This window comes from Mustela putorius, unplaced genomic scaffold (assembly GCF_011764305.1).
Source record: "Mustela putorius furo isolate JIRA1106 unplaced genomic scaffold, ASM1176430v1.1 tig00537350_pilon_pilon_pilon, whole genome shotgun sequence".
Taxonomy (NCBI): Eukaryota; Metazoa; Chordata; class Mammalia; order Carnivora; family Mustelidae; genus Mustela; species Mustela putorius.
In genome coordinates this window covers 10305564-10326705 of record NW_025422471.1, presented here as the reverse complement: position 1 = coordinate 10326705, position 21142 = coordinate 10305564, and the positions used below count along the sequence as shown (strand labels likewise).

Genomic DNA, 21142 nt, shown 5'->3' with positions numbered 1-21142 from the left:
TCAATTTAAAAAACCAATTTGTCTATATGTCTATATACCTAATTTACATATCTATATATGTATACACACATAATACATAAATGTATCTATATAAACTACAACATGATCAAGTAAGTCTTATCCCAAGAACTCAATGATTAATTAATGTAATTTGCCACAACATATAAAAGAAAACTCATATTATCTTTTAAAAAGATGCAGGAAAAAATGGGACGCCTGGGTGGCTCAGTTGGTTGAGCAGCTGCCTTCGGCTCAGGTCATGATCCCAGCGTCCTGGGATCAAGTCCCACATTGGGCTCCTTGCTCAGCAGGGAGCCTGCTTCTCCCTCTGCCTCTGTCTGCCATTCTGTCTGCCTGTGCTCGCTCTCTCCCCCCCTCTCTCTCTGATAAATAAATAAAATCTTTAAAAAAATAAAAAAAGATGCAGGAAAAAAATTCAACATCTATTTGTCACCTTTTATTAAGAATCTCTTAGCAAGTTAAGAATACAAGGAAATTCCCCTAACCTGATATTTAATGGGAAAATTTTTAAAGCATTTACTTAAAAGTTAGAAACAAGGTGAAAATGTTTGTTACTACATACTGCTTATATTCAACCCTTCTTAAGTACAGGAAATGCTAACCAACTTTAAAAGTTTTAAAAGCATAAGTACTGAAAAAAAAAAGTCATTATTTTCAAATAACATTACATAAAAGATCCCAGAGATTCTACAAATTGCCAAAACTAGTAAGAGAGTTCAAAAAGGGTTATTGGATACAAGATCACTATAAAATAATTAATAGAATTCCTATGTATAAATAATAACCAAGTAGAAATGTAATAGAAGATCTCATTAGCAATAGAAAGAAAATCATAATGTAACTAAAAGTATGTCTAATAAAATCAGATTAAGACCCCTATAAAGGAAATTATAAAACTTTATTGTGAGGCATAAATGCAAACACAAATGAACGGGAAGATGTACTATGTTGGTAGACAGGAATACTAAGTTTCATGAAAATGTCTATTCGTACTAAATTAACTCTATTAATTCAATTCCAAAAACCCCATGAGGGTTTTCTAACAGTACCTGACAAGAGGACCTTATAATTCACTTGTGAGAGAATATACTAAAAATAGAAAATCTTCCAAGAACATGGACAAGGTGGCAAGACTTACCTTAAACAGCCTTCATTACATTATAAAGCACTTATAATTCAGATGACATAAGATAAGATAAACAAAGATAAACAAATCAACCACACAGAATGGAGAACCCAGAAACAAATGCATCTACATATGACTATTTGATGAATAAAAAAGCTGTTAATACAAATCATTGGGAAAAGGAAAAATTATTTTTAAAAATGATCCTGAGAAAATTACTTACACATATGGGAAAAAATTTAGATCACTGGCTCACAAAGTAAATCCCAGGAGATTTTAAAACCTAAATCTAGAAAGCAAAATTATAACACTTTTAGGGGAAAAAGCAGTAAATTAGCCATATGGGATCAACTAAGGAAAAGCTTGTTTAAACAAGATACAAAAAAAGTACAAGCATCAACGTAAAAGGCTAAAATTTTTTACACAGTAAGTTTTAAAACTTCTATATAACAAGACATCATAAACAAGGAAAAAGACAAGATACAAAATGGGACAAATTTATAATGCATACAAACAAAAATGAATTTTTATAAAGAACTTCTAAATCAAAAAGAAAAACAATAACAAAAAGGAAACAGAAATAGGCAATTCACAGAAAAGAAATCCTAAATGGCCAATAAACATATGAACGGTTGCTCATCTTCACTAAATGTTAGGTAAATGCAAATTAAAACAAAATAACATTTGACATTATATATAGTCTATGGTCTAAGTATCACCAAGTATGCAAAGAAAAGGAAATCTTACATACTGCTGGTTGAGGCATAAACTGATACAGCTACTTAAGCGACTGATTTGGTCATATCAGGTAAAGTTGATAATGATTACAACCAAGAAATGCATACCCTAAAAAAATTTTCACACATATGTGTAAAGAAACGTGCATAAAAGTGCTCACCTCAGCATGATTTTAACAATTAAAAATTGGTATATGTGCCGCCGAAGCGAGCACAACAATTAAAAATTGGAAATGATCTAAATGTCCATAAATCCCTGTGTCACTACAGACAAATGTGAAAAACACAATACTAAGTGAAAAAATGTGCTCCAGAATATGAATATCAATAGTGTATCATTCGTATGAAATTTAAAACATGCAAACAATGCTTTATATGTGAACTTTTCCACAGTGATGAAGATGTTCTATATCTGCACCATCCAATACAGTAGGCTAAGCCACACATGGATATTAAACAGTTGTAATGCAGCTAGTATTCCAAGAAACTAAATGTATTTTTTTAATTGATTTAAATTTAAAGAATCAAATGTGGCTGGTAGCTACCATATTGGCAGAACGGGTCTATATGATTTATGGGTACATACATGCATGGAAATATAAAAACTTTGAGGAAGAATACACACCTACTTCAGGATAGTGGTTACTCCTAGAGAAGTGATGTAGGTGGGAATGGAATGTGACAGTCTCTGGGATCTTTCATTTCTTTAAAACACTAAAAAATCTTTCATTTCATATAAAACAAATATGTCATAATACTGTTTGTTAAAATGGACTAATCTGTTTATTCAGTATGTTTGAAATATTTTCCAATTTACTTTTTCTAATATTTCCTATTTCAAATGTTTCATTTTCATTTCTTTGAAGTATTTATTAATTTAAATTTTTAAATAACTTTTTGAAAGTAAACCGTGTTTAAATCTTTGTCATACCTATAGATCTAAACGCAGGTGATCAACTCTCATACATACAGTCTCAATGAATATATACATATAATATTGAGAAAAGTACACAACACAGCAAAAACGGTGACACAGCATACTTGCCTAGTTTCTAACTTGATTTTTACAAGTAATTTTCAAAGGTCCAAAATGAAATTTCAAAAATGTGTTATTTTATTTAGGTTCTAAATATACCAAATGGATATGACCATGTGTTTATCTTATAGATTAATTAGAAGTATTAAAAGTATATTAAATAAAATAGCAAAGATATCACTGGACCAGGGGTTGAGGCAGTTCATATTAACTTTCTAATACCGGTTTGTATTAACTTTCTGCATTCTTTCACCAAATTTCTCATTTGTACAGGATGACCCAAGAGAATCTCTGCATTCACGGTCAATTTTTTTAAGATGGGAACTTTTCTTTGAGTTTCATTTCTCCTTTTACATACATACTTAATAAGTTGTTTAGAATAATTACTACTTTGTATCAAACCTGCACACCTGAAATCCAAATTCCTTTACTGCTGTCTCATTGTCCACCAAATAGATGGAAAAACAGAGGATTAAATATATGATCAGCTGGACAGTGATGCATGGCTCTCAAAGAACCTCATTTTTGAAAGCTGGAAGCTCTTCTAATAGGTTCTTAATTTTCTTGTGGATAACACAAGATCCTCAACAGAATGTGACTCTCTATACGAACTGCATCTTTGCTCACATAAATGTTTTTAATTCATAAAAATGTAAAATTTATACATAGCTCTAATGAATATTTATGCCTCATTTTACAAAAATATTGAAGATCCTATTAAGAAAGGCAAATACAACTACTCACATGTGTAACATTAACCTGAGATCTCAGTTTGTTCAATTATCTACCCACATCATCATGTACCCAAGGAATGTGGAAGAATTGGGTCTCCTTTGCTATTCATGCACACAACTTTTAGTTACATCATAAAGTGTGTTACAGAAACATCCAGAGCAAAGAAGAGAAGTTTAACTGTTTATGATCTGTTCTGAGTAAGCAGTATGACTATGATTAAATGGTGAGACTTTGAAGTTAAGTTATTTTGGATTTGTACAAAAGGCAGGAAATGTTGATAATCATCTCTTACTTTCTAATTCATTTTGTGGCAAAATTATTAAGACACTTCTGATTTCTATTGCCTTTCATAAAATATGTATAGAGCTTAACATAAATACTCCTGAAATACTCCTGAAATTAACTTCCCAACCTTGATGCGGGGCAGGCAGTATTCTTACTAAATATTAAGGGAATGATCTGGCCACATCGTGTAAAGTTGATAATGATTACAACCAAGAAATGCATACCCTAAAAATAGCGTAGGGGAAAATTCAAGCTTGGAGTACGACTGAAAATTAGGGAACAGAATACCCCCTACTCAAAGTGGGGGGGAGTACTTTATGGTTCATTAATCCTAATTATAATAGTTAACCGTCATGGAGACCACCATAAACCAGGAGTTAACAGATAAGATTACCGTGTGTTTGAATATAAAATTACAATGTAGTTTGAAATATTCAACTTCCTTTCATATTCTATTATATAGTCAAAGCCAGGATAACATTGCTGGTTGTTAAATACAGGACTACTTAAAGGAACGCTTCTTTTAAGGCCAAGGATTGAAAGAGAAGAGAGGAAAAAGTATTTCAACTTGCTTTTCTAGTAACATCTAATATTAAGTATTCTATTCCAAATAGCAAACATGCAAAAATTTGTTACTTTTTGAAAAATCTAAATTAAAAACTGCCAAACAAGACAGGAGAAAAATGAACATAAGGGCACTATCCTCATAATTATAATATAAAACTCAAAGACACACATTTTTCTTCTTCCAGTTTCCAACCTACCAAGTAATTTTTACCTCCCAGTACCCATTAAAAAATGAAATTTATTTGGGAGTTCTCTGAGTAATGAAGTGAGAGATAGTGTCATAAAATCTGGCCAATTTCCCTGCAAACTTAGGAAACACTGAGAGCATATAAAGCATATGAGAGCATATAAAAATTATGTGTAAATTACCTGCCATTCACTAATCAGTAAGAACTTAAATGTTACTAAAATATCTCTTTTATTTCATTTAAGCACAGGAAATATTTTAGCTGGGGCTTCTTGCGCCTGATATCTTGAATTAAACATGGAAACAGATCAATTAACATTACATAAGAGTATAAATACCAATCAAAAATGCTAAGTAATTAACTTTAAAGAATTTTAAGCTTAAATTTAAGCTGTGATCAAAAAAACAAAAAGAAATATTTTATAAAACAAAATATTTTTAGTTTTTCAAATTTCTTTTAAGTTCTGAATTCAAACAGCAATATGATTAGTTCATGTAACAAAGCAAAACTGAAAAATTAAAGTAAAACTAGTGAGTTCCCTTTATAAGGTTAAATTTCAAAGAGTAAAAACATCAATGAAAAAATAATATAAATTCTTAATGCCTACATTAATACCTTAGGAAAAGAATTTTTGGCTACCTTTCTGAAGTGTATTTTCCCACATTTCAAGGCAAAGAAACAGCATGCACAGAAAGTGACACATGTAAAGAGATAATTTACTCCACCAATTGCAAGCATATAAAATAAAACCATGAGGTTTTATTCTGATGGTCCAGTTTTTATATTTAACATAACTTTCATAAACTATTTTATATAATTCCTTATTACTTCAAATTGTTTAAGTATACCTTACCAGTGGAAAATTACTTCCATCTATAATTTTATAAAAACTCTCACCACTAGAAGTCTGTAATATATAAGATAAACATAATGTTATTGATTATATAGGGTAATTTCCCACTTATTTTTATCATTCAAATATATACTTATTACTTTTTCTATTTCTCTCAACTGTTGTCTTTTCTCACAAAACCACATTCCTCTCCTTAGTATGGATAAGTGTTTTAATTTAATTCTGAAATTATTTGATTAATGTTCATGTTCTCCACTAGATTATAATTTACTCCTAATTTATTCTCAGCATCTGCCACACTGTCTTAGTGCAAGTGATCAATAAGTATGTGTTAATGAATGAACAATAGTAAGAACAAAAGACTGATTGCTTCTTTCACTTTTAGAAAATCTCTTCTGTTTGCTATTGGGCCTCAAAACTTGGTGACTGTGAACATAACACCAGAAGACATTCCTCAAATTGCAGCTGTACATCTAAGAAATACACCATTTTTATCTCTTTTATATACCAATTTTGTCTCTTCAATGTATAAATTTAAGGTAATAAACTGAAAATGGAATGCATCCTTTTTTTAAAAAAAGATTTTATTTATTTATTTATTTATTTGACAGACAGAGATCACAAGTGGGGGGGGGGGTGCATGGAGGAGGCAGCCTCCCTGCTAAACAGAGAGCCCGATGCAGGGCTCAATCCCAGGACCCTGGGATCATGACCTGAGCCGAAGGCAGAGGCTTTAACCCACTGAGCCACCCAGGTGCCCCTGGAATGCATCATTAATAATACCTACATCCAGTATAGATTTTGAGGATCTGTTGAAATAGCTCATAATATGAACAGAGACCAATAATCATGCAATCAACAAAGTGACAGCCAACTTTTCAAAATTAATGTAGTCAAATATTGCAGCCAGGACAATTAACTTGTACCTGGCACAAAAACAACACAAAAAATGAATGAATAAGTGAAGTTTTCTCCTTCAAAGGAATTATCTCTTCACATGCCTGTTGCAGTACTTTGGTTCAACCAGACACAATATATATATATGCATTACATGTAAATACACTGCACACAACTACACAGACACTCAAATTATTCTCAAATGTGGTATGGAGGTAAACAAAAAATCAAAAAGACTACAAGATTCTAGAGCTGAAATCAATTTCAAATATAAGAATATACATGATCTAAAACCTATAGCTTATATTAAACTTCTCTCTAATCATCTATTGACAATAGACAAAGTAGTATGCCTTTCTGGAGTATTCTCACCCTACCTAATAAAGATTATAATTATTATCTCTCAAATAAATGTTAGTAAACAGAAATAATAACAACTTGAATTTTTCCTTTTTCCTTTATACCTCTTCTCATTCTAAAGAAAGTATTTTAAGTGCTATACCTAACAGCACTTTACAACTTCAAGACATTTTCACATAAATTCTCACTTAAGCTAGATAGTAAGCTTATAAGTTATGTGGGTTAGTATTATTAGCCCTATTTTACAAATGAGGACACCAAGGGCAAAAGAAGTTAAATGAGTTGTCACAGGCAACTAGTAAGTAGAAAACTTTAAGTAGAAAAGCCAGGACTGTAACCCAGATGTTCTGACTCCAATCTTTCACTGGATTGCAAACAGTAATAAAAAGTTAGAGATACTTGAAATGCTAGATATTAAACCAGCAGTATACCTCTGTGAAGTTTGGAAACTAGAAAAGAATAATCTGAGCCCTTCACATCATCAAAGAGATCTCACCATTTTATTCAGAATTATTTTACTATACAATGTACTAGTTAACAAAAGAATCGCTAGAATAGCATCTATCTACCAAACTAGAAAAAGAAACCATCATGTCATTTGTTTATAAAAACAACAGAAGTATTTTCCTGAATCTCTCACTGATAGAATGCAATCTTTTCAAATAATTTACATTATCATTTTATATTTTTCTGTGACGTTTATTTAGACTGTCTTATTTTTCTTCTCCCTCAAACTCTAGGATTTTTTAAAAAACTTCTAAAGGTCTAAGACAGAATAAGTAATTGCTTGATACCTTCTTGCTAACTCTTTAAAGTGTTGTACAGCTGTTAATGTATGTTTGCGCTGGCATAGCAGAGTGGAGCCTGGGGAATACAAAATCTGATTTCAGAGAAACCAGAGCTTACTTCAAAGAAAAGAGCAACTCTCCAGCTGATAAGATTTTTCCTGAAAGAAAACAACCACCAAGTAAGAAACACACTAGTGATATCTCCTGTTAGTCTTCTACAATCCTTCTCAAACCTTCTTCCCATTTATTTGATTACATACTTCCATTTCACATTTTCTCCTGTGGTGGTTTAATTTTTGTTAGCTGACTTGTTTACTGCAGGGTTCAGACTGTAATCCCCACTGTTTCAAAGTACACTGAATTAGATATTTAAGACAAAAAAAACATACATACCAACATACTTCCTCTCACAGCCAGTTATTATCAAAAAAAAGAGGTAAGTAACTCCAGAATATCCTCAAAAATCGCATCAGGAAGGGAAACAAACTTAAGAAATATGAAGTGGGCATTTTTCTTACAGATTTAGAATGTTACTGGGCAACAATAATTAGATAATTTCATATACTTATGCCATAAAACTTACAGGTCATAACTAAATGAGTTTATATTCTTTTTCTCAGAAGAGATGAATGAAATAAACTGGTAACCAAGACTATTCCATATTCTGGGAAACATCAGATTAAAGCAGGAAGAATGAAACCATATGGGTAACCTATTATATAACTGTTTTTATAGTTTACATACCTGAATAAATTTGAATTGGGAGAAAAAAAGAAAAGAAACATTCATTCAAAGGACTTCTACAATATATTACAAGCATAAAATGACCTCTAAAGCTTGAGCTCATGGTAGTAAGAGTTCTGCAAAACTGCATTTATGATAAATATTAGTAATGTGATGCCAAGCTAGTAATAAATAGACTTAATGTCTCTAGACCTGAGGTTGTGTGGAAACAAAAGAGCACTGAGCTGTTCTCTTCCATTATATTACTAAAGTAATGCCTTTACAATTAGTAATATAGTAGAATACTAAAATACTGACTTTGTATTTGTTTGAAAATTTACAGTTCAAAACATTTTCACCTAGATGATTTCATTCAACTCTCCTAAAAACCCTAAATCCCCATTTTACAACTGAGAAAAAAGAGACTAAAAAGGATTTTCCAAAGATCATGTAATCTCAGAAATGGAATATGAACCTAGAACTTGTCAACCAAGAAAATACATTTGCCTTCATCTGTACTTCAGTTTCTTCATCATTAAAATGGGAACCATTATATCCATAACATGGTTTTTCATACACTCTTCAAATATTTAGTATCAATTACATGACAGGAAAAGTTAAAATGATAGTGTGTTGTAAGTATTTGGAACACTATATAAAAAAGAAAACAAAACATCCACACAAAAATATAGGGTACTACTAGCAATAAATACATTGGTCTGTGCCTAAAGAGAATCAACATCAAAGCTGACAATTTAACCCACAATATTATGCTTCTTCAGGTCTCCTACAAGATATATCTGAGAAATCATGATACAGAGTGGTGCAGGAATCTATTAAAGTAGAGTTAAAGTAGGTTAAAACAGTTTACCAGGCTATTCAAAACTGTAAATTAAACAAACAAACAAACAAAAAAACACTAGTTAAATTACCTTTTTCTCAGGGATAAAGATCTAAAGTCAACACATAAGAAAAATCTGCATATAGTCAAAATCCTTTTGCACAACACACATTGAAGACCAACATACTTCCTCTCACAGCCAGTTATCATTTTTTCTTTAGTTGAATACCAGATGAATTAGTTGGCTTGCATTCATATTGTATTAGAATACATATATATGTTATATATACCTGTATACATATATGTGCATGTGTATATATAATATAAAGATAGATAGATACATAGATAGATATACACACACACATACTCAGCCTAGCATATGTAAAAGAGCTGAAACCAACAGGAACAGAAGATTTACATTTCACATTCACTCCCAGCACAGATTGATTGAATAGAATATTTTAATTTTTTTCTTTGGCCAAATCTTGAGGTGAATGTATAATGTGAGTTCGCTATGTAAGTCACTAAAATGTAAAACCTGAATATATATATCTATCTATCTACACATCAAACGTATGGAAATAAAGATATACTCAAAAAACTGCCCACACTTGAATGCAAGCTGGTGCAACCACTCTGGAAAACAGCATGGAGGCTCCTCAAAAGGCTGAAAATAGGGGTGCCTGGGTGGCTCAGTGGGTTAAAGCCTCTGCCTTCGGCTCAGGTCATGATCCCAGGGTCCTGGGATCAAGCCCTGCATTGGGCTCTCTGCTCAGTTGGGAGCCTGCTTCCTCCTCTCTCTCTCTCTCTCTCTGTCTCTCTCTGCCTACTTGTGATCTGTCAAATAAATAAATAAAAATCTTTAAAAAAAAAATAAAAAGCTGAAAATAGAGCTACCCTATGACCTAGCAACCACACTACTGGGTATTTACCCTAAAGATAAAAATGTAATGATCCAAAGGGGCATGTGCACCTGAATGTTTATAGCAGCGATGTCCACAATAGCCAAACAATGGAAAGAACCTAGATGTCCATCAACAGATGAATGGATAAAGAAGATGTGATATATATATAATGGAATACTAGGCAGCCATCAAAAGAAATGAAACCTTGCCATTTGTGACAACATAGATGGAACTGGAGGGTATTATGCTGAGCAAAATAAGCCAATCAGAGAAAGACATTTATCATATGATCTCCCTGATATGAGGAAGTTGAGAGGCAACATGGGGTGGTTGAAAGGTAGGAAAGGAATAAATGAAACAAGATGGGATCAGGAGGGAGACAAACCATAAGAGACTCTTAATCTCACAAAAACAAACTGATGGTTGCTGGTGGGAGGGAGTATGGAGAAGGTGGCTGGGCTATGGACATTGGGGAACATATGTGCTATGGTGAGTGCTGTGAAGTATATAAACCTGGTGATTCACAGACCTGTACCCTGGGGCTAATAATATATTATATGTCAATAAAAAAATAAAAAATTATTTTTAAAAAACTGCCCACACTTTATGATGCTGAGAGGACCCTTAATTTCTATTTTGAGACTGTATATTTTGGTAATAAATTACTTGTTAGTCTATTTATCATACCCACTAAAAAATATGAATGGCTCAGTCAGTTAAGCATCTGCCTTTGGCTTAGGTCATGATCCCTGAGTCCTGGGATCAGGCCCCACATTGGGCTCCCTACTGAGTGGGGAGTCTGTTTCTTCCTCCTGCCCTCCCCATACTCATGCTTGTGTGCTCTCTCTCTCTCTGAAATAGATAAAAAAAGTTTTAAAAAGAATATGAAAATAGGGGCGCCTGGGTGGCTCAGTTGGTTAAGCAGTTGCCTTCGGCTCAGGTCATGATCCCAACGCCCTGGGATCGAGTCCCACATTGGACTCCTTGCTCTGCAGGGATCCTGCTTCTCCCTCTGCCTCTGCCTGCCATTCTGTCTGCTTGTGCTCGCTCTCTCCCTCTCTCTCTCTGACAAATAAATAAATAAATAATCTTTAAAAAAAAAGAATATGAAAGTATACATAAATGTATATTAAAATTTTCCAAGGAAGACCCTCTGAAACAATGCTTTCTGTTTAGACATGCAACTTAAAACTCCATTTCTGTATGACAGAATAATTCTTAATGACAGACATAAAGGAAAATATCCAACTTGACTACAAGAAATGTGTGATCTTTTTTACAAAAAAGGAATCTACAACTGCTACTACATAGTTTTTTCAACAGACAACTTTAAATACAATATACTATTTGAAAAATTAGACTAAAAAACATTTAAGTCAGGATGCCTAATGGCTTAGTCAGTTAAGCGTCTGTCTTCAGCTCAGGTCATGATTCCAGGGTCCTGGGATAAAGACCCTCATCAGGGTCCCTGCTCAGCAGGGAGTTTTCTTCTCCCTCTCCCTCTACCCCTCCCCCACACTTGTGCTCTCTCAATCACTCACTCTCTTTCAAATAAATATAATCTTTAAAATAACAGTTAAGGGCTCCTGGGTGGCTCAGTGGGTTAAGCCGCTGCCTTCGGCTCAGGTCATGATCTCAGGGTGCTGGGATCGAGTCCCACATCGGGCTCTCTGCTCAGCAGGGAGCCTGCTTCCTCCTCTCTCTCTCTGCCTGCCTCTCTGCTTACTTGTGATCTCTCTCTGTCAAATAAATAAATAAAATCTTTAAAAAAATAAAAAATAAAATAAAATAAAATAACATTTAAGAAGTCTAAACTAACAATTTCTAGAATATTACTCATGAGTGATGACTATGTACAAGTTGACATTTCTCCCAGATGAGGTTTTAAAAACTCTTATTTATAGAAAGACAAATTGAGCATTACTGTACCTAAAGCCTCAAGATTAAGAATCATAAGGTTTTCCAGAGGCAAATTCACATTTATTATTTATAGTCCTATACAGATCCTATTAAATTCATGTGAAACACATAGAAAAGATGTGGTCTCCTTATTTAAAAACTTAACCGTATATATATACATATTATTATAACAGTTTACACAAGCTCAAAAAATACAGATTATTTAAAATTTTAGTTGTTAGTTGTTTCTTCTGGATAGTTTAAGATTGGATATAGATTTGTTTTGGTTAGTCTCCACTTTTTTGTTAATGAACACGTACATATTTTCCTTTTTCTAAATAAAGAATGCCAAATACACTTGAAAAAGTTGTCAAATTGATAGTCTCATTTTCACATACTTACCATGCTCAGTTATCCAAAGGAAAGTTCCTAACAAGTAGACTAATAAGTGAAATCTTAATAAGACCAAACAAAAAATAATTTAATTGTATTAATATTCTCCTTTTTCATCCAACAAGAAGAAATGCAGGTTAATTCTACTAAATAAAGAATACCTTCATCTAAATTAGAAACTGTTTAATCTAGGACTTGTTCTTAACCCATGAACTTCAAGAAAATTTTCAAGGGAAACACAGCCCATTCTTAAGTGAATTTGCACCAGATGTTATGGAGACTCTGAGGAGTACAAGTTCTCATAGTCCATCAAAAACAAAGAAAATTGTTTAAATGAGCAAAATGTAAATGGTGGTCATAACCAAAACACCAGATTAATACAGTACTCTACTTTTGTGGTGAAATAAAGCTACTACAGGGGAACCTGGGTGGCTCAGTGGGTTAAGCCTCTGCCTTTGGCTCAGGTCATGGTCTCAGGGTCCTGGATTGAGCCCCACATTGGGCTCTCTGCTCAGCGGGGAGCCTGCTTCCCTCTCTCTCTCTCTCTCTCTCCCTGCCTCTCTGCCTACTTGTGATCTCTGTCAAATAAATAAATAAAATCTTTAAAAAAAAAAAAGCTCCTACATTTTCCCAGTCCAAAGGGGGAAAAAAGTTATGACTTTTATAATTCTTTGACCAAAATAAGAATATAAATTGCAAAATCAAGCATCTGGAAATGTCACAATACTTCATCAATAAACAGATGACATGTTAACACTTATAAATCTTTTACATTTGTATCCTCTAAATACCCCAGAGGAAAAAATCTAACAGTATGAATTTCCAATGTTCTATCCTTTATTTATGAGTTTACATAATGAAGATATAACTAATTCTATCTCTTTAAAAGAATGAAGAGTATGAAGGACAATTCTTATTTTTGGTGTAGTACAATTCAACATGGAATATGAATGATAAAGAAGAAGAAAATTATATGTATGTATTCATGTGTATGGGCATATGTATATATACTGTGGTCTTCAGCATAGTCTGGCTAGCCTGTAGTATTAATGCTAAAAATTATTTCTCACATAATGCAAATAACAGTTGATAAATGTGCTGTTATTATTGCTGGAGAAATAAGAAAGAAATAAAATTTCCTAAAGCAATCCTATATTAAAGGGAGGAGGCTCACTAAAGTTACTGGTAACTAGGGGCGCCTGGGTGGCTCAGGGCGTTAAGCCTCTGCCTTCGGCTCAGGTCATGATCTCAGAGTCCTGGGATCCAGCCCCACATCGGGCTCTCTACTCAGTGGGGAGCCTGCTTTCCCCTCTCTCTCTGCCTGCCTCTCTGCTTACTTGTGATCTCTCTCTCTCTCTCTGTCAAATAAAGAAACAAAATCTTTAAAAAAAAAAAAAAAGTTACTGGTAACTACACTGATGCTGAAAGGGACCAAATGCCAACATATATATACTAGAAGAAAGATGAAGACATCGAGAAGTTTAAAAAAAGATTAACACAACTGATTCAGTAACACTTAGATTATAAAAAAAGTGAAGAATTTGGCAATTATCCTAACTGACAGGACTGTACCAGAAAAACAGAGACTGTACCAGAAAAATCCTCTTTTCCCCCTTCATAATTTATTCACTTCAAAGAACCTACAACTGTCTACTTCTCTTTTCCTGGGAGGTTAAGGCCAAAGTGATCACAGGTGAATTATTTAATAAAATGATGACTCATTTTCAACAAGAAATTAACTCATGTTATAGAGATTTTGAGGATACGGGAATCCTAGCTCTGAATTTAGAAATACTTTGTTAAAACTTCTACCTTCATTTTTATTTATGCGGATCTGTTAATATAAAATATAAAAAATAGGAGCACCTGGGTGGTTTAGTTGGTTAAGTGTCTCCCTTCTGCTCAGGTCATTATCCCAGGGTTCTGGAATCAAGCCCTGTATCAGGTTCCTTGCTCAGTGGGGAGTCTGCTTCTCCCTCTCCCTCTGCCCCCTCCACTTGTGTGCTCTCTCGTTCAAATAAATAAAATCATATATATACATACATACATATATATGTGTGTATATACACACACACACACACACATATATATATACATATATATATATAAAGTAAATTGTGATTTTGTAGAAAGAGGGGAAAATTATTTTCCTTGATTTTGTACCAATATTCACAACTTTCATACTTAGCAAAACCAGTAGGCAAGCTTTATAGTGGGCTTTGAAGTTTACAAAGTTCTTTTACATAAACTGGCTCAGCATGTCCCTACATTAGCCTTACATTCACTTCACAAATTAAAAACTGTGACACAAATCATTAAATAGTTCGGCCAAAACTAAATCAAAGAACACATAACTGACAGAATGGAATTGAGATTCCAGTATCTTTACCTTTTCTTAAGTGTTACCAATTATGCTCATTGTTTTGCATTAGATCTTAGGCATTATACATCTTATAGCTGAAAATTTGGGCCTTTTTACCAACTTCTATTTCCCCCACCTCCAAGCCTCTGCTACTCTTGGTTTCTAGGAGTTTAAAGTTTGGGTTTGTTCTTTTTTAATTTTTAATTCTACATGTAAGTGATACCATGCACTGTGTGTCTTTCTTTGTCAGGTTTATTTCATAAAACATAATGCCTTGAAGGTCCATGTTGTCACAAATCAAAGGATTTCCTTATTTCTCATGATTGAGAAATAAGGAAATCCATTGTGTGTATGTCCACTGATGAACACCAAAAAATAATAATTAAAAAACTAAAAAGCTTTGCTACAGAAGAAACGGCCTGGACAGAGCTAAAAGCAAGGTAGGATACTAGCTGTATATCATATAGATGATGTCCTTACCCTAAATTCTGTATTAAACTTGCTTCTGGTCTAAAATGGCAACATAGGTGGACCCTGAACTCATCAACTCCAATGGACTCAGCTAATATCCAACTATACATAAGGCAATTTACTCTGAAAGATATCCAAAAACTAGCTGAAAAGTACACAGCAATACCACACGGAAACAGGTCTTGGCACTCCCTCTACTATTCGGAACAACAAAGAACAAATAAGGTAGATTAAACAATCAGAAAGATTTGAGAGACAAGGTGAATAGTAAGGTTCCTTTCTTACACAAGACCACTCTGTCAAGACTGGGAGAGGGGGCTGTTTATATATTAAGTGTTGCAATCCAATAAAGAAAACCAAGGAAACTGAAGAAAATAATATGTTCAAAAAAAAAACCTCACAAAAAAGAGGATTACAAAACAGAGATGAGTTATCTACTCAAGAAAGAGTTAAAAATAACAGTCATAAAGATCCTCACCGAGTTCCCAAGCATAATGCTTAAACAAAATGAGAATTTCAACAAAGAGACAGAAAATATAAGAAAGTATTCAATCAACGTAATACACCACATTAACAAAACAAAGGGCAAGAACCATATGAACCTCCCAATAGATGCAGAAATCCTTTATTGATAAAAACCTTCAAGAAAGTAGGGATAGAATGTTACAATACTTCATATGTAGGCCATATACAAAAGACACACAGTTAATATCATTCACAAGCTTTTCCCCTAAGGTCAGGAACACAACAAGGATGTCCACTCTCACCACTCTTGTTCAACATAGTACTGGAAGTCCTAGCCTCAGCAGTCAGAAAACAAAAAGAAAAAAAAAAAGCCATCCAAATTGGCAAGGAAGAAGTCAAACTTTAACTCTTGGCAGATGATATGATACTTTATATGGAAAACTTGAGAGACGGGACACCTGGGTGGCTCAGTCAGTTTATCATCCAACTCTGGATTTCGGTCCAGGTCATTATCTTAGGATCATGAGACTGAACCCTGCATCAGGATCCATGCTAGGTGTGAAGCCTGCTTGGGATTCTCTCTCCCCCTCCCCTTCTACCCTTCTCCCATTCTCTCTCTCCTGAAAGAAAGAAAGAAAGAAAGAAAGAAAGAAAGAAAGAAGAAAACCTTAAAGACTTCACCAAAAAACTACTAGAACTGATATATGAATTTAGCATATAGGATATAAAAGCAACATATACAAACCTGTTGCATTCCTATACACCAATAATGAAGCAGCCAAAAAAGAAATCAAGGAATCAATCCCATTTGCAACTGCACCAAAACTAAAAAAAACTAAAAGGCAGCCTATGGAATGGGAAAAGATATTTGCAAATGACATATCTGATAAAGAGTTAGTATCCAAGATCTATAAATAACATAGCAAACTCAAGACCCAAAAAACAAACAATCCAGTTGAGAAATGGGCAGAAGACATGAACATTTTTCCAAAGGTCCAGATGGCCAATAGACAGATGAAAAGATGCTCAACATCACTCATCATCAGGGAAATAAAAATCAAAACCATGATGAGATACCACCTCACACCAGTCAGAATGGCTAAAATGAATAACACAAAAAACAACAGGTGTTGGTGAGGATGCTGAGAAAGGGGAAACATCCGGCACTGTTGGTGGGAATGCAAACTGGTGCAGATACTATAGAAAAGAGTATGGAGTTTCTTCAAAAAGTTAAAAATAGAACCCTTTGACCCAACAATTCACTACTAGGTATTTACCCAAAGGATACAAATAATACAGATTCGAAGGGGTACATGCACCCCAATGTTTACAGCAGCATTATCAACAACAGTCAAACTATGGAAAGAGGGGACGCCTGGGTGGCTCAGTTGGTTAAGCAGCTGCCTTCGGCTCAGGTCATGATCCCAGCGTCCTGGGATCGAGTCCCACATCAGGCTCCTTGCTCGGCAGGGAGCCTGCTTCTCCCTCTGACTCTGCCTGCCACTCTCTCTGCCTGTGCTTGCGCTCTCTCTCTCTCTCTCTCTGACAAATAAATAACATCTTAAAAAATAAAAAAAAAAAAAAGTTTAAAAAAAAATAAAATAAAAAAAAAAAAAACTATGGAAAGAGTCCAAGTTTCCCTCAACTGATGAATGGATAAAGAAGATGTGGCATATATATACAATGCAGTATTACTCAGCCATCAAAAAGAATGAAATCTTGCCATTTGCAAGAGCATGAATGGAACTAGACAGTATTATGCTAGGCAAAATAAGTCAGAGAAAGACAAATACCATATGATTCCACTCATGTGTGGAATTTAAGGAAAAAACAGATGAACAGGGGGGAAAAAAGAAAAATAAAATAAGATAAAAACAGAGAGAGACTTTCTGTGCTTGCACTAACAGTAGTGACAGTAGGTCACCCTTGACATGTAGAATGATGCCAGTGAGTTCATGGACCTGTCTATGCCGTAGAAATGCTACACCAGCAAAAGCATCATTGGCACCAAGGACCACATGTCCATCCAGATGAATGTACCCAAGGATGACAAGGTAATAGACAGGCTCAAAAGCCAGTTCAAAACCTACACTATTGTGGGGTCATTCACAGGATGGTTGAGTCTGATGACTCCATCCTCCGACTGGCCAAGGCTGATGGCATCATTTTGAAGAACTTCTAACAGGAGGAGATCACAGATGTGGGATATTTGTCATAAATAATAGTAAAACCAAAAAAGAGAGAGAGAGAGAGAGAGAAAGCGCGGCAAACCATGAAAGACTCTCAACTATAGAGAACAAACTGAGGGTTGCTGGAGGGGAGGTGGGTGGGGGGATGGGCAAAATAGGTGATGGGCATAAAGGAGGACACTTGTAATGAGCAGTGGATGTCATATGTAAAGTAATGAATCACTAAATTCTACTCCTGAAACCATTATTACACTATATATTAACTTACATGATTTTAAGTAAAAACTTGGGGGATGAAAATAAAACAGTATTTAAACAGATTACCACAAAGCTTAAAAATATAATAACTAAGCCAAAAAATTCAATTCAGGGGTTCAACATCAAACTAGATAGAGTAGAAGAAAGAATCAGTGAACTCAAGGGTGGAGTATTCACATTCATCCAGTTGGAGGACAAAAAGGGGAAAAGAATGAAAAAGAGTAAGAGAGCTTAAGGGACATGACACCATGAAGTAGACCAAATATACAAACTAACTTTACAACTCAAGAAACAAGAAAAGAACAATAAACTAAGTCCAAAGTTAGTAGGGAGAAAGGAAATAACAAAGATTAAGAGGAAATAGATGAAAGAGGGGCTAAAAAGAAAATAGAAAAGATCAGTGAAACCATGAGCTAATTTCTTTTTTTTTTTTAAGATTTTATTTATTTATTTGACAGAGAGAGATCACAAGTAGGCAGAGAGAGAGAGAGGAGGAAGCAGGCTCCCCGCTGAGCAGAGAGCCCGATGCGGGACTCGATCCCAGGACCCCGAGATCATGACCCGAGCCGAAGGCAGCGGCTTAACCCACTGAGCCACCCAGGCGCCCCACCATGAGCTAATTTCTTGAAAAGATATACAAAACAGACAGACCTTTAGCTAGATTTACCGAGAAAAAAGAGGGCTCCAAACAAATAAAATCAGAATGAAAGAGGAGACACTGCAACTCATACCACACAAATACAAAAGATCCTAAGAAACTATTATATATAATTATATGCCAAAAAAACAAAAAACTTAGAAGAGATGAATAAACTCCTAGAAATGCACAGCTGACCAAGAATGAATCACAAAGAAACGGAAAATCTGAACAAACAAACTGCTAGTAAATGGATTGATTCAGTCATCAAAACAACAACAAAAAGGGGCCTGGGTGGCTCAGTGGGTTAAAGCCTCTGCCTTTGGCTCAGGTCATGATCCCAGGGTCCTGGGATCGAGGCCCGCATCAGGCTCTCTGCTCCGCAGGAAGCAGGCTTCCTCCCCTCTCTCTCTGCCTGCCTCTCTGCCTACTTGTGATTTTTCTCTCTCTCTCAAATAAATAAATAAATCTTTTAAAAAACAACAACAACAACAACAACAACAACAACAAAAATGTCCAGAAGCAGACACCTTCACTGGTAAATTTTACCACCAAAAAAAAAAAAAAGAATACTGTCCTAGTTGAAAACTTCTAAAAACTCTACCACTTACAAATTCATTTTATGAGGCCATCACTACCCTGACACCAAAACTTAGACAAAGACATTATGAGAAAATAAAATTATAGCCAACATCTCTGATGAGCACAAATGCAAAAATCCTCAAGAAAATACTAGTAAGGGGCGCCTGGGTGGCTCAGTGGGTAAAGCCACTGCCTTCGGCTCAGGTCATGATCTCAGTGTCCTGGGATCGAGTCCCGCATCGGGCTCTCTGCTCAGCAGGGAGCCTGCTTCCACCTCTCTCTCTCTCCGCCTGCCTCTCTGCCTACTTGTGATCTCTCTCTGTCAAATAAACAAATAAAATTAAAAAAAAAAACTAGTAAATCAAATTTAACAATACATTCAAAGTATCATGCACCATGATCAACTAGAATTTATTCCAGAGATTCAAGAATGATTCAGTGTGTGCAAATCAATCAGTGTGATACACAACATTAACAAAATGAAGGATAAAAATCATATGATCACCTCGATATATGCAAAAAAAAAAAAAACACTGAAAAATTCAATATCCATTCATGATAAAAATTTTCACAAACTGCATATAGAGAGAACATACCTCAACATAATAAAGGTCATATATGACAAGACAGATACTATCACGTTCAATGGTAAAAAACTAAAATCTTTTCCTCTAAGGTCAAGAAAAAGATAAGGATGCCCACTCCTGCAACTTTTATTCACATTGTACTGGAAGTTCTATCCAAAGAAATTAGGCAAGATCAAGTGGGGGCAAAAGCATTCATATTGGAAAGGAAGAAGTAAAACTGTTTCTATTTGTATATGACATGAAATTACATATAGAAAGCCCTAAAAATTCTACCAAAAATCTGTTAGAATTAATCAACAAATTCCATAAAGTCACAGGACACAAAATCAATTTACAAAAATCAGTTGAGTTTCTATGCATTAAATTTTTATATTGGAAAGATAAAAAAAAATAGTCACTTTTACAACAGCATCAATAAAAAATAAAATACCTAGGAATAAATTTAACCAAGGAAGTGAAAGAATTATACCCTGTAAAGCCATAAGACACTACTGAAAAAACTAAGAAGACACAAATAAATGGAAAAATATTCTGTTCATGGATTGGAAGAATTATGATTGTTAAAATGTCCATACTACTTATGAAAGCTATCAACAGATCCAGTTCAGTCACTATCAAAATCCCAAAGCCATTTTTCAAAGATAGAATGAAAAATCCTAAAATTTGTGTAGAACCACAAAAAACCCTGAATAGCCATAACAAACCTGAGAACAAACAAAGCTGGACTCATCACATTTCCTGATGTCAAACTCTAGTCCTGAATACAAAGCTACAGTAATAAAAAACAGTATGGTTCTGACAAAAAAACAGAAATATGAATCAGTGGAACAAAATAGAGAACACAGAAATAAGCCCACTCACATATAGTCAACTAATTTACAAGAAATAAACCAAAAATATACAATGGGAAAGGAAAGTCTCTTCAAAAAATGGTGTTGGTAAAAGTGGACAGTCACTTACAAAGAATGAAACTAGACCCCCATCTTACACCATACACAAAAATCAACTTAAAATAGATTAAGGACTTCAATGTAAGACTTGAAACAATGGAAGTTCTAGAAAATAACATAGGGAGCAAACTCCTTGACAGTGGTCTTGGTAATAATTTCTTTGGTTTTGATACCAAGATCAAAGGCAAGAAAAGCAACAAGTGGAACTACATCAAACTAAAAACCTTCTGCACAATAAAGGAAACCATCAACAAAATGAAAAGGAAGCCCATAGAATGGGAAATAAT

At 34.4% G+C, this 21142-nt stretch overlaps 1 long non-coding RNA gene and 1 pseudogene across 3 annotated transcripts in view; one reads left to right on the top strand and one right to left on the bottom strand.

Annotated features, from left to right (window-relative positions):
* Positions 1 to 21142, bottom strand: part of LOC106003548 — a 163538-nt gene that overhangs the window by 90775 nt on the left and 51621 nt on the right. The window lies entirely within an intron of this gene.
* Positions 17584 to 17834, top strand: LOC123390413 (annotated as a pseudogene).